Genomic DNA, 13,456 nt, shown 5'->3' with positions numbered 1-13,456 from the left:
TAAGGCGTTGGATAAATAACAAATTATAATTAATTATATAATTTTAATATATATTTTTTTTCATTTTATACGTGTATTTTCGTCTTTTTGAAGTTTCAGGGATTATTGAGAGCGTTCACGGGACTAATGTGATTAAAATAATTTCACGTTTTACTTCTGTAAACTTAAGAGAAATATTAAAAAGTAGTTAATCATCGTGTCTGTTTAGCTGAGTTGACTAACGCGTGTTGTTGTAAAATGTTGTTATAAAATCCTAGTTTCTGTAGAAGAGGAAGGAAGGAGAAGAAGAATTTTACACCACCAGTGCCATGACCGACAGAAGCTGGGAAGGAGCTAATCAGCAAATGAGGAACGTTGTTATCAGACTGGCGGTACACGGATTCCACCATAAAGTGTGCGGCATAGATAGGTTCCATGAAGTGTCCGAAAAATGCATATGCAAACTGTGTGGTGAAAAATGTGGAAAATATCACGTTCTGAACTGCAAGAAGAATGCCAAAACCGTGACTGAACTCAGCATAGACTAACTACTCTGCACACTTGTGCGCATTTCTTATTATTATTATAAAATCCTATAAACCCAACTTCGCAGGTTCAAGTCTCCTCGCCTCCCGAAAGGTAAATTATTACAAATTAAAAAAAAAACATATTAGATACGGATGCCATGCACAAATTACGACGTAGCAGATAGAGAAAAGAGAAGGAGATTGAGTGTATGTATATTTAAGAAATGGTAATAAAGAAGTAGAGGTAGTGACATCTAGTAACTAATATATTAACTTCTTGAGTAATAGTTGAATGGAAAAGTATACGTGTGTGCCCGGGTACTAGGAAAATACTAATGAACTGTGAGATAAAGTTCCAACTGTGAGGTAAAGTCTTTATCTCACTAGTGGAATAAAGTAATGTTGAATAAAAGCCTACTTTACAAACGCAAAAGTATTTAGTAAAGGCATGTTTTTCGTTATGGTCATGGATAAATGTAATTTCTGTCTACACAGACTACAGTAACTATAAAATGCTATTAATTAGTGAGTATTAAGCTTTACGGTATACAGTGACAAAAACAGTAAAAAATATTGTGATTAAAAACTTTACTTTTGTTAAGTCTTAAATTTTATTATGAACACCGGTACGTAGAGCGTGTAGGAAAATATCCGAGATAATAATCAAAATTGCAGCTGAGCAGGGCATAGGTTATTACGAAACTAAGAAAAAGAAACCGTGGTTTGATGAAGATTGTTGCACGGTAGTAGAAAGAAGGAAACAGGCAAAATTGAAATTCTTACAGGATCCAGTTGAGGCGAATAGAGATAATTATTTCAATAAAAGATGGGAAGCAAATCGTACGCTTAGGAATAAAAAGAGAGATTACTTGAAGGAAAAAATGAATGAGATAGAAACAAATAGTAAGAATAAAAACATTGGAGATTTATATAAGGGTATAAAGGAATTTAAGAATGGATATCAGGCAAGGGGAAACGTAATCAAGGATGAGAATGGTGACTTGCTTGCAGACTCTCATTCAATCCTGAACAGATGGGAAGAACTATTTTGGGCAGCAAGTAAATGTACATAGGCTAAATAGAAATGATCGGGACGAAATTCAAATACAATCTGCTGAATCATTTATATCCGAACCCACCCTTTCTGAAGTCGAAATTGCGATTGAAAATCTGAAAAAGTACAAGTCTTCAGGTACCGATCAAATTCCGGCTGAATTAATACAAGAGGGTGGAAGCGCATTATGTAGTGAAATTTATAAACTTGTACTTGTTATTTTGGAAAAGGAAATTGTACCAGAACAATGGAAGGAGTCCATAATTGTACCTATTTTTAAGAAAGGGGACAAGACTAACTGTAGTAACTTTCGAGGAATATCACTTTTGTTAACGTCATACAAAATTTTGTCCAACATTCTTTTGAGAAGATTAGGGGAGAGTCGGGTAGTATCGGACATCGGGTAATATCGAACAGTGCGTTGCTTTCATCTACCACCATATGGTAGTACCTGAATGACATGGTTACCTTTCTCTATGCGACATCACAGAAACGTAACCATGTCAACCAGGTACTACCATCGTGTGGTAGATGAAAGAAACTCACTGTCCGATATTACCCGATGTCCGATACTACCCGACTCTCCCCTCACTCCGTATGTAGATGAAATTATTGGGGATCATCAGTGTGGTAATAGACTATTCATCAGATTTTTTTGTATTCGACAGATATTGGAGAAAAATGGGAGTATAAGGATACAGAATATCAGTTATTCGTATATTTCAAAAAGGTATATGAATCGGGTAAGAGAGAAGTTTTATATAACATAATTATAATTTGGTATTCCCAAGACCAGCTTCTGTCTGATGCTTTTCCAATTCACTGTGGGCTAAAGCAAGGAGATGCATTATCACCTTTACTTTTTAACTTTGCTCTAGAACAGCGTTATCAGACACAGCCTAAACGGAGCGGAGCGCTCCACTATACCTCGTTGCGTGCTCCGGTGCTTCCACAGACATAAGCAAGTTCACGCTCCGACTGGACGTCTCTAGCACCACAACTGGTTTCGGAGCTTACAACTCTGACACTACTGCTCTAGAATATGCCATTAGGAAAGTCCAGGATAACAGAGAGGGTTTGGAATTGAACGAGTTACATCATCTTCTTGTCTAAGCGGATTACGTGAATATGTTAGAGAAAATCCACAAACGATTAGGGAAAATACGGGAATTTTACTTGAAGCAAGTAAAGAGATAGGTTTGGAAGTAAATCCCGAAAAGACAAAATATATGATTATTCTCGTGACCAGAATATTGTACGAAATGGAAAAATAAAAATTGGAAATTTATCATTTGAAGAGGTAGAAAAATTCAAATACCTGGCAGCAACAGTAACAAATATAAATTATTATTATAATACTGTATAACACGAAATAATACAACACATTTGAAGAATATGATAACATGAAATTATTAGAGTGAAGGAAGCCTTGCATACCTACCTTCGGAACACCAGCTCTTTGCTTGTGATGCAATAGAAGCATTTCTCTTCGGTTGTTCTTGTAGTCAGGCTTAGCATCGTTTCAATCTTCTCGTCAAAAATTGGATCCACGGACTCGAAGTGTGCTGGAGTTTCTGAGAGCCGATGAGACACGAATCTGGCCCTCGAAGTGCTTGAGATGCAGCACTGAAGTGGGTGTGGCTTGGAGTCGTGTTTTGTTGTTGTTGTTTACGTAACTGGGGTTGTGTGTGTGTGTGTATGTGTGTGTGTCTGCGTGCTAGCTGTGTTTGAATAGCATACACACACTGACAGACGACGCTTTCTCCTCGACTTCTGCATGTTCAAATATCTGTTTAACGTTGAGCAGTATACCGGAAATTCTGTACAAATAAACACAACAGAAAATAATTATTCTTTACAAATCTAATACATTGTGGATAGGTTTTTGCGTCTTCCTAAACCTGAAATTAAAACAAATAATAAAAAAGGGAATAATAGTTTCTAACGTAATATATTCGTGTATTTGACATTCTAGAAAACTGGTAACAATTTATGTTAATACGGTGACGTTATTAAATACAGTAGACCTTGGATGATTGAAATTATGACATGTATAAAACAATGTTGTTTCGAATGCAGCCAGGCGTGGTAAAACATAAAGAGTAAACAAAAATGACATCAGAATCAATACATTATTATTCGTACACAAATGGGGTGATTAATAAATGCGGGGAGTATAATAACAGAAAGAGGGAATTTAATATAGTCTAACTCTGAAGTAATTCACTGCGGGCTAAAGCAAGGAGATGCACTATCACCTTTACTTTTTAACTTCGCTCTAGAATATGCCATTAGCAAAGTTCAGGCTAACAGAGAGGGTTTGGAATTGAACGGGTTACATCAACTTCTTGTCTATGCGGATGACGTGAATATATTAGAAGAAAGTCCACAAACGATTAGAGAAAACACGGAAATTTTACTTGCAGCAAGTAAAGCAATAGGTTTGGAAGTAAATCTTGAAAAGACAAAGTATATGATTATGTCTCGTGACCAGAATATTGTACGAAATGAAAATATAAGAATTGGAGATTTATCCTTCGAAGAGGTGAAAAAATTCAAATATCTTGGAGCAACAGTAACAGATATAAATGACACTCAGGAGGAAATTAAACCCAGAATAAATATATGGAAAATGAGTGTTATTATTATTCAGTTGAGGAGCATTTGTCATCTAGTTTGCTGTCAAAAAATCTGAAAGTTAGAATTTATAAAACAGTTACATTACCGGTTGTTCTGTATGGTTGTGAAACTTGTACTCTTACTTTGAGAGAGGAACAGAGATTAAGGGTGTTTGAGAATAAGGTGCTTAGGAAAATATTTGGGGCTAAGAGGGATGAAGTTACAGGAGAATGGAGAAAGTTACACAACGCAGAACTGCACGCATTGTATTCTTCACCTGACATAATTAGGAACATTAAATGCAGACGTTTGAGATGGGCAGGGCATGTAGCACGTATGGGCGAATCCAGAAATGCATATAGAGTGTTAGTTGAGAGACCGGAGGGAGAAGGACCCTTCGGGAGATCGAGACGTAGATGGGAGGATAATATCAAACTGGATTTGAGGGAGGTGGAATAGCTTATGATGATAGAGAATGGATTAATCTTGCACAGGGTAGGGACCGATGGCGGGCTTATGTGAGGGCGGCAATGAACCTCCGGGTTCCTTAAAAGTCTTTTGTAATTAAGTAAGTAATTCTGAAGTACTTAACTGTGGCATTAATTTTCATAGGAATCTGTTTCGGAATAAAAATATGTATTTGACTTTCACTTGTTAACTTGAACTAAGTTTAAAAATGCCTTAGTTGACTAGTTTCGGGTTGGGAGTCATCTTCAGAACTGCGCGGTCCTTACGTCTTCCGTGTCTTGGCCCCCCAGTGGGGGTGAGTTTCAGTTGTGTAGTGTGGAGTCAAATAGTGTGTGTTCTGAAATTCAGTTGTGTATTGAAGATTTCTTGTGTGTGTGTGTTTTTGTGTATCTGTATATTTGGTATTGTTTTGGTGCGTTTAGTTTCTGGTTTTTCGGTTAAATATGTAGAATTTCCATGTCAGTGTTTATGTTACTGTAGGTGTGGTTGGCGTTTGTGATGTGTTATGCTTATGTGGAAGTGTTGGTAGTTTGGTTATGGCTGTGATGTACAATATTCTTTGTAACGTATTTGAAATGATCTCCCTGTTTGTTCGATGTAGAAGTTGTTGCAGCTATTGTATGCGAGTTTGTATACACCTGTGAGATTGTATTTGTTTGTTTGTTTGCGTTGTTGAGATGCTTTTTCAGAGTGTTTTGTGTTCTGTATGCGATGTTATAGTTTCATTTCTGGCACACAAAACATAGTGTTTCATTCACGAAATATGAAATTCCCCAATGATATCGTAGCATCTGGATTCCACAGGATGATCCACATAGTCTATAAATTGAGGAATGACATGACCAACATTTTGCAACGAAATATCCCTCGAATATTATTTACTGCTGACTGATAATATAAATTAACTCCTCAAAAAACAGGGAGCTACTATATCTTTGTCATATTTTCTTGTCTTATTTATTTCTTTTCTTAATTTCCTCAATTCCTTTCTTTTTCTTCTTCTCTTGTGCTTTTTTCTGTCATCTTCAATGCATCCTTCATTTCTTTCTAATTATGTGAAGCAGTCTGGCTAGGGAATTCTCTTAAAGGAATTCTTCACACTTCCCTGCAGGAATTTGTTTTCATATTAGAGTCGTACATAAAAATTCTTTGTTGTAATTTGTACTTGTTTCGTGCCATCAAATAAACCATACTTAAATTAAGTTATACTACTATTAAACATGAATAATATTACTAAATAATTAACCAGCAATCCTCCTTCTGAAACAGCACCTGTAATAAATTACTGCTTATTACCATGGCAACGTGCTAATAAAATTCAGTTGTTTTATGTTGGCATAGCCAGTTAAAAAGAAAGTTTTTCTTACTAATTCCCTTTCTTAAACTCATATTGAAGCATAATGCAAAACCATATTAAGGCATAGGATTTTCGGAAGCCTTAGCGCTGTTGCCATACATTATTCGTAACTGTCCAGGAGCTTGAATCAGCTGGTAGTTACCAGTGAAGGTGTTCTTCCGATAAGCGTGCTCTTCGTCTTGTTTGCATTTATCTTCATTCCATACTGCTCACAGCTGTCATTTAGCTCCAGTAGCATATCTCTTGGTATCGTCTCCTCTTGTGATAACAGCACCATATCATCAGCAAATCTTATGCACTTTTTTCTTCCTCCTACTATCACTCCCCCCATGTTCTGAAAACAGCTCTTCACTAAATCTTCCAAGTAGATGTTGAACAGGGCAAGTGAAAAAGGGTATCCTTGTCGTACTTCTCTCCCTATTGCATTTTATTCTGACATTTCTTCTCATATCCTGACTTTGACTCGTTATTTCAAATATATCTGAACAGCTTTTTTTTAGTTGGTTATTTAACGACTCTGTATCAACTACTACATTATTTAGCGTCGATGAGATTAGTGATAGTGATATGGTATTTGGCGAGATGAGGCCGAGGATTCGCCATAGATTACCTGACATTCAACTTACAGTTGGGGAGAATCTCGGAAAAAACCAACCAGGTAATCAGCTCAAGCGAGGATCGAACCCGCGCTCGAGCGCAACTTCAGACCGGCAGGCAAGCGCCTTAATCGACTGAGCCAAGCAGGTGGCCACTTTATTCTTCTTCCTCCTACTATCACCCCTTCCATGTTCCGAAAACTGTTCTTCACTAAATCCTCCAAGTAGATGTTGAACAGGGCAGGTGAAAAAGAGCATCCTTGTCGTACTTCTCTTCCTGTTTCACTTTATTCTGATATTTCTTCTCCTATCCTGACTTTGACTTAGTTTTTCATATAAATATTACTGAACAGCCTTCTCTCTTTCCAATCCACTCCTATTTTCTTTAGGATCCCATCAGTTTATTCAGATCTACACTGTCAAACATCCCAAAAATGTCTTATGGAATTCTTGGGTTCCAGTTGAATGCAGTTCGTATACGATCGACAGTTTCTTCAGTAATTTTTTTCTTGGGATGTTTGCATGTTTGTGGAATCAAGGATCCTGTCACTTTAGTTTTTTTTAGTAGGTTATTTTACGACGCCTTATCAACATCTTAGGTTATTTAGCGACTGAATGAGATGAAGGTGATAATGTCGGTGAAATGAATCCAAGGTCCAGCACCGATAGTTATCCAGCATTTGCTCACATTGGGTTGAGGGAAAACCCCGGAAAAAACCTCAATCAGGAACTTGTCCCGATCGGGACTCGAACTCGCGCCACCTGGTTTCGCGTCTAGACGCGCTGACCGTTACTCCACATGTGTGACCCTGTCTCTTTAAGATTCCTATGGCACTGAAAAAATTATTTCGACGTAGGTGGATCCACATTGAATTCTAGACGAAATCAGCGTTGAACTTTGGTAACAGATCTAAATTCAGCAAGCCAAAGCACGCACTTAATGATTTTTTTCTGTGGTGTCCACATTTTACGTTCAATTAGAATGATTAATGTTGACTGTTAGCAATTCGTGACATAAATCGCAATGATAAATAATATTTATTTTTTGTTATCTTCAATTCTATTGCTTTGTTGTATAGATTTCTAGTATTGCTGCTGTAAAAATAAAATCTTGGAGAGTTTCTGCATCATGTGACAAAAATATAATGATAAAATATCCTTCTGTTAATAAATGTTGAATAATTATTTCTTGATACCTCTAGCCCGGACGCGGTGTATACTAAAAGTATAACCCACTTGTGCAGTTTACATTTTCACTTTTCATGTCCTTCTTCGTTGAGATTGGTAGTGCTTCCCTTCAGAGGAAATTGTTGGATTTTGCAAACACAGAATCGGAGAATTTCCGCTATTGAACTCAATAGGAATTCATTGTTCTATTGTTCCTTGAACCTATTTCGCTCCATGCCTGTGATTGAAAGCGCTGGCATTTCGTTATCGTGTGTAAACTTGTGCTTAAATGTGATCCTTTGAAATTAAACTCTACGTTGCGTCCTCTTCATCATGTTCCAGACGCGTGAGGTAATCCTGCCTACATTGACGTGTTGTCTGACACAGCGTTTCATTACTTCTACAAAAGGAACATCGCAGCAGCTGTTTTAGTGTGCTCCCGTTGTGTGGCTTTGTCGACACCTGACACATTTTTATTGCCTGCTAGCTGCAAGTGCTGTACAGAGTATAGAATAGATTGACTCGAAGATTTTCTGTGACGTACATGAGCTGAACTACATCACTCTGTAGAAAATTTATACCGTCCTTAATGTAAGTTCTCATCCGTGAAAAATGACCTTTAAATTTTGTAAGTTCAACATCACCCTGGACAGTGCAACAATCGACGTACCATATGCATAATAGCATTAATAAAATTAAGAAGATCATTAAGGAATAAGAGAAAAATAAATGAGCCCAAAACGGATCCTTGAGGAACACCCATTCATTAATTGTGAACTTGTGGAAAAAGATAGGCGATATCATTTTTTACTTAATGATTCGTAGTTTTCTGGCCAATGGAAGGTCTTTCACAGCAAACCCAACATTCCCCAACCTTTCCAACTTTCTGCCTTCCTCTTACTCTCCGCATACGATCCATATACTATCTTAATATCGTCTACCATCTGATATCTTTTTGTGCCCCGAACTCTTCTCCCGCTCACCATTTCTTCCACTGCACCTTCAGTACACGATTTCTTCTTAGCCAGTGACTCAACAAATTCATTTTTCTCGTCTTGATCAGTTTCAGAATCATTCTATCTTCACCCACCTTTCCCAACACAGTTTCAATTCTTATTCTGTCCTCCATTTCACGCGCTCAAGTCACTTTGTCGTAATTTCATTGTTTCTGCTCCATACAATGCCACAATCCACATAAAGCATTTCACTGGTTTCTTCCTTAGTTCTGTTTCCAGAGTTCGCAGAAGATGATTTCTTTGCCATAGCTATCCTCCTTTTGACTTCTTGGCAGCAGCTCATGTTACTACTTATAGAACACCCCAAGTATTTGAAGCTGTCCACTTGCTCTACTGTCTCATTTAGAATTCGCACGTTTACCTTCTTTATTTTTCTTCCGATAACCAGGGTCTTCGTCTTGTTTGCATTTATCTTCATCCCATACTGCTCACAGCTGTCATTTAGCTCCAGTAGCATATCCCTTAGTATCGTCTCCTCTTCTGCTAACAATGCCATATCATCAGAAAATCTTATGCACTTTATTTTTGTTCCTCCTACTATCACTCCTCCAATGTTCTGAAAACACTTCTTCACTGAACCCTCTCAGTAGACAAATGTTGAACAGGGTAGGTGATAAAAGGCATTCTTGTCGTACTCCTCTCCCTACTTCACTTCCTTCTGACATTTCTTCTCCTATCCTGACTTTGACTCGTTGCTTCATATAAAGGTTACAGAACAGCATTCTCTCTTTCAAATTCACACCACATATTTTTTTCTTCTGTATCCCCATCAGTTTATTTCAATCCACTTTGTCATACGCCTTTTTTAAATCTACAAATACTATATACACTTCTTTGTTTTTCTCTATGTATCTTTCGCAGATTTTTCGCAACAGTCTAATTTTATTGCATTTCTTGTACGATGCCTTTTTCCCTTCCTGCAGCCAAATTGCTCTTCTTCCAACTGTCATCTATCTTAGAATGTAAACTATGTTTCAGTATTCACAGGAGAATCTTCGCTGAGTATGATTGGTATTGATAGATAATTATTTTTATTTAAGCTTTTCTTTACTGTATCTGATGACTGGTAGCTCAGTTTATAGATTAACTGGCTGCAAAAAGAATGATCCAGGCTTCACTGACAGGTGGTTGCAGGATTTTTTTCTTTACTAGGATTTCAAGAATGCATCTCCTGTCAAATTGAGTATCGGGTCTATTCCAGGGGTAAAGACTATCGGAGCGTGGTGCCAACTATTCCATCTCATTGTAATTCCGAGGTAACGGAAGAATAGAGTTTTATCTCCATGCCCTGTATGTGTCTTCATGAGATGTAAAAGAGATATCTTTACTATTAGTATGCAGTACGTGCAGACTTTTCGAGGGAGATTTCTGACTGATGGGTCTGTGAGAGCTAACACGTCAGAATTAGAAAAGGAAAAAGAAGAAAAAAAAAAGGCATTGTAATGAACTTATGAAACAAGCATTGTGCTAGTAATGGTATCCTTGAATCCATATGCTTTCTCTCATGTTATGACATGAAACTGCTCTCCTACGTTATTCAATGTCTTGCCCTCGTTTAGATCTGTCACTGTGCGACCCAAATTTCAGGAAACTTCATAAAATATTTTGTAGGTATACGTGGAATGGACAGGCCATGTTGAAGGATTTTTATGTAGCGGAAAGAATTGAATTTTATTTCAAGCCGTTGCAGGTCGGTTGGATGGAGTAATCACAGACCATTTCAGACCCCTTATCGCAGACCCTATGTGGGCTGAAACAAACATCGAACAACGATAGTGGGGTGTATGTAGCAATCTACGAACCTTAGGAGCAGCGTCAGTAACAGTAATATTGAGAAGTAAAACACGTTCATATGTATCTCTTCATACAAAACAAGACCACCCACAGTTCAGTCTTGTAGCAGAGAACTTCTAAAATAATTATCAGAAATAGAGTACGAGTAAACCTGTAGGAATGTTTCGTAATTTTATCATGCAGGATTAAACTTAGTAGTTTCATTTTATTTCATATAGATAACTTTCACAAATTGAAACCCAAGATAAATAAACGATTATAGTTACAGTTATCGTCTCATTGTTTTTTAATAAGAATCTCTGCATTTTAAAAGAAACGTAAAATTAAGAATGGTAAAAGGTAAGGTAAGGAAAGGTATCCCCGTAACATGCCATGAAGCCACTTGGGGGGTATGGAGGTAGAGCCCCATGCTTTCCATGACCTCGGCACTACAATGAGGTGGTGTGGTCGGCACCACGCTCTGACCGCCTTTTACCCCCGGGAAAGACCCTGTACTCAATTTTATAGGAGGCTGAATGAACCTCGTGGCCGTTCTGAAAGTTTGGCAACGAGAAAAAATCCTGTCACCACATGGGATCGAATCCCGGACCTTCCAGTCCGTAGCCAGCTGCTCTACCAACTGAGCTATCACAATAAATTAGCCTTATCTTGTTTCAGTAGCCTCTGTAGTGTGAAACGTAAAATAAATTACAATAATTTATCATGTCATAGTTTTGATTAGCCCATTTCCTTTGAAAGGACCGCTGATTGAGAATACAACTATTATTATAATCTCTCCGTTTTTAGTGGTCTTTGCAGTTTAAAACGAACGTTAAATAAAAAATTGCAATTATCATTTCATTATCTCTGAATAGTTTCTATGATTTGAAAGTTACTTTTAATAAAGAATTACAATTACAATTATCATTTCATCATCTCTCAATAGCTTCTGTAGTTAAATATGATGCTAAATGAATATTTACAATATTTTATATTTATCATTTCATCATCTCTCAAGAGTTCCTGTTTTTTTTTTAAATGACGTGGAACAATGGATTACAGTTACAATTAAAATCTCATCTTTGTATAGTTTCTGAAGTTCAAAACTAACCCCAAATAAATAACTACAATTAAAATTATCATTTCATCATCTCTGAATAGCTTCTGTAGTTAAAATGACACTAAATAAAATATTACAGTTTATAATTATCATTTAATCTCTCAACAGCCTCTGAAGTTCAAAAATGATGTTAAACAATGGATTACAATATTACAATTAAATTTTCATCTTTGAATAATTTCTGAAGTTCAAAACTAACTCCAAATATATAATTACAGTTAAAATGATCATTTCAACATGTCTGAATATCGTCTGTAGTTAAAATAACACTAAATATAATATTACAATTTATAATTATCGTTTCATCATCTCTCAACAGTCTCTGTAGTTAAAAAATGATGTTAAACAATGGATTACTATATTGCAATTAAAGTCTCATCTTTGAATAGTTTCTGAAGTTCAAAACTAACCCCAAATAAATAGGGAGAGATGGAACGGAGAAAAATTCTCTCCGGCGCCGGGATTTGAACCCGGGTTTTCAGCTCTCCGTGCTGATGCTTTAACCACTAAGCCACGCCGGATACAATCCCGACACCGTTGAGAATCGTCTCAGATTAAGCTCCATCTCTTGGGTTCCCTCTAGTGGCCGCCCTCTGCACTACGTCATAGATGTCTATGCACGCAGGACCGAAGTCCATACATGTGTAGAGGTGCACTCAGATGAGTGACTGGTTGGCCGGGGTCCGACGGTATGGGCGCCGTCTTTAAATCACAAAGTGATTTATTACGCATATCATATCCGGCGTGGCTTAGTGGTTAAAGCATCAGCACGGAGAGCTGAAAACCCGGGTTCAAATCCCGGCGCCGGAGAGAATTTTTCTCCGTTCCATCTCTCTCTCATCATCTGAGAAAGCAGAATATCTGCATGGAAATATCATATGTACTTCGGTACATCAAAATAAATATGATATGCGTAATAAATCACTTTGTGATTTAAAGACGGCGCCCATACCGTCGGACCCCGGCCAACCAGTCACTCATCTGAGTGCACCTCTACACATGTATGGACTTCGGTCCTGCGTGCATAGACATCTATGACGTAGTGCAGAGGGCGGCCACTAGAGGGAACCCAAGAGATGGAGCTTAATCTGAGACGATTCTCAACGGTGTCGGGATTGTATCCGGCGTGGCTTAGTGGTTAAAGCATCAGCACGGAGAGCTGAAAACCCGGGTTCAAATCCCGGCGCCGGAGAGAATTTTTCTCCGTTCCATCTCTCTCTCATCATCTGAGAAAGCAGAATATCTGCATGGAAATATCATATGTACTTCGGTACATCAAAATAAATATGATATGCGTAATAAATCACTTTGTGATTTAAAGACGGCGCCCATACCGTCGGACCCCGGCCAACCAGTCACTCATCTGAGTGCACCTCTACACATGTATGGACTTCGGTCCTGCGTGCATAGACATCTATGACGTAGTGCAGAGGGCGGCCACTAGAGGGAACCCAAGAGATGGAGCTTAATCTGAGACGATTCTCAACGGTGTCGGGATTGTATCCGGCGTGGCTTAGTGGTTAAAGCATCAGCACGGAGAGCTGAAAACCCGGGTTCAAATCCCGGCGCCGGAGAGAATTTTTCTCCGTTCCATCTCTCTCTCATCATCTGAGAAAGCAGAATATCTGCATGGAAATATCATATGTACTTCGGTACATCAAAATAAATACCAAATAAATAATTACAATTAAAATTATCATTTCATTATCTCTGAACAGCTTCTATAGTTAAAGAGACACTAAATAAAATATAATTCATAATTATCCTTTCATAGCCTCTG

General features: G+C 37.7%; 4 non-coding genes across 4 annotated transcripts; 3 read left to right on the top strand and 1 right to left on the bottom strand.

Moving 5' to 3' along the window:
• Positions 1 to 12,125: 12,125 nt before the first annotated feature.
• Positions 12,126 to 12,197, bottom strand: TRNAS-GGA (transfer RNA serine (anticodon GGA)). Its single transcript has one exon. It is a non-coding gene; the product is annotated as a tRNA-Ser (tRNA).
• Positions 12,198 to 12,414: 217 nt separating this feature from the next.
• On the top strand, positions 12,415 to 12,486 carry TRNAS-GGA (transfer RNA serine (anticodon GGA)). Its single transcript has one exon. It is a non-coding gene; the product is annotated as a tRNA-Ser (tRNA).
• A 310-nt stretch (positions 12,487 to 12,796) lies between these two features.
• TRNAS-GGA (transfer RNA serine (anticodon GGA)) lies at positions 12,797 to 12,868 on the top strand. The gene has a single exon. It is a non-coding gene; the product is annotated as a tRNA-Ser (tRNA).
• Positions 12,869 to 13,178: 310 nt separating this feature from the next.
• Positions 13,179 to 13,250, top strand: TRNAS-GGA (transfer RNA serine (anticodon GGA)). The gene has a single exon. It is a non-coding gene; the product is annotated as a tRNA-Ser (tRNA).
• Positions 13,251 to 13,456: the final 206 nt, after the last annotated feature.

The sequence above is a fragment of the Periplaneta americana genome, chromosome 8 (genome assembly GCF_040183065.1).
Source record: "Periplaneta americana isolate PAMFEO1 chromosome 8, P.americana_PAMFEO1_priV1, whole genome shotgun sequence".
NCBI lineage: Eukaryota > Metazoa > Arthropoda > Insecta > Blattodea > Blattidae > Periplaneta > Periplaneta americana.
The sequence above is the reverse complement of the archived record's forward strand: the minus strand, read 5'-3'. Positions and strand labels throughout refer to the sequence as shown.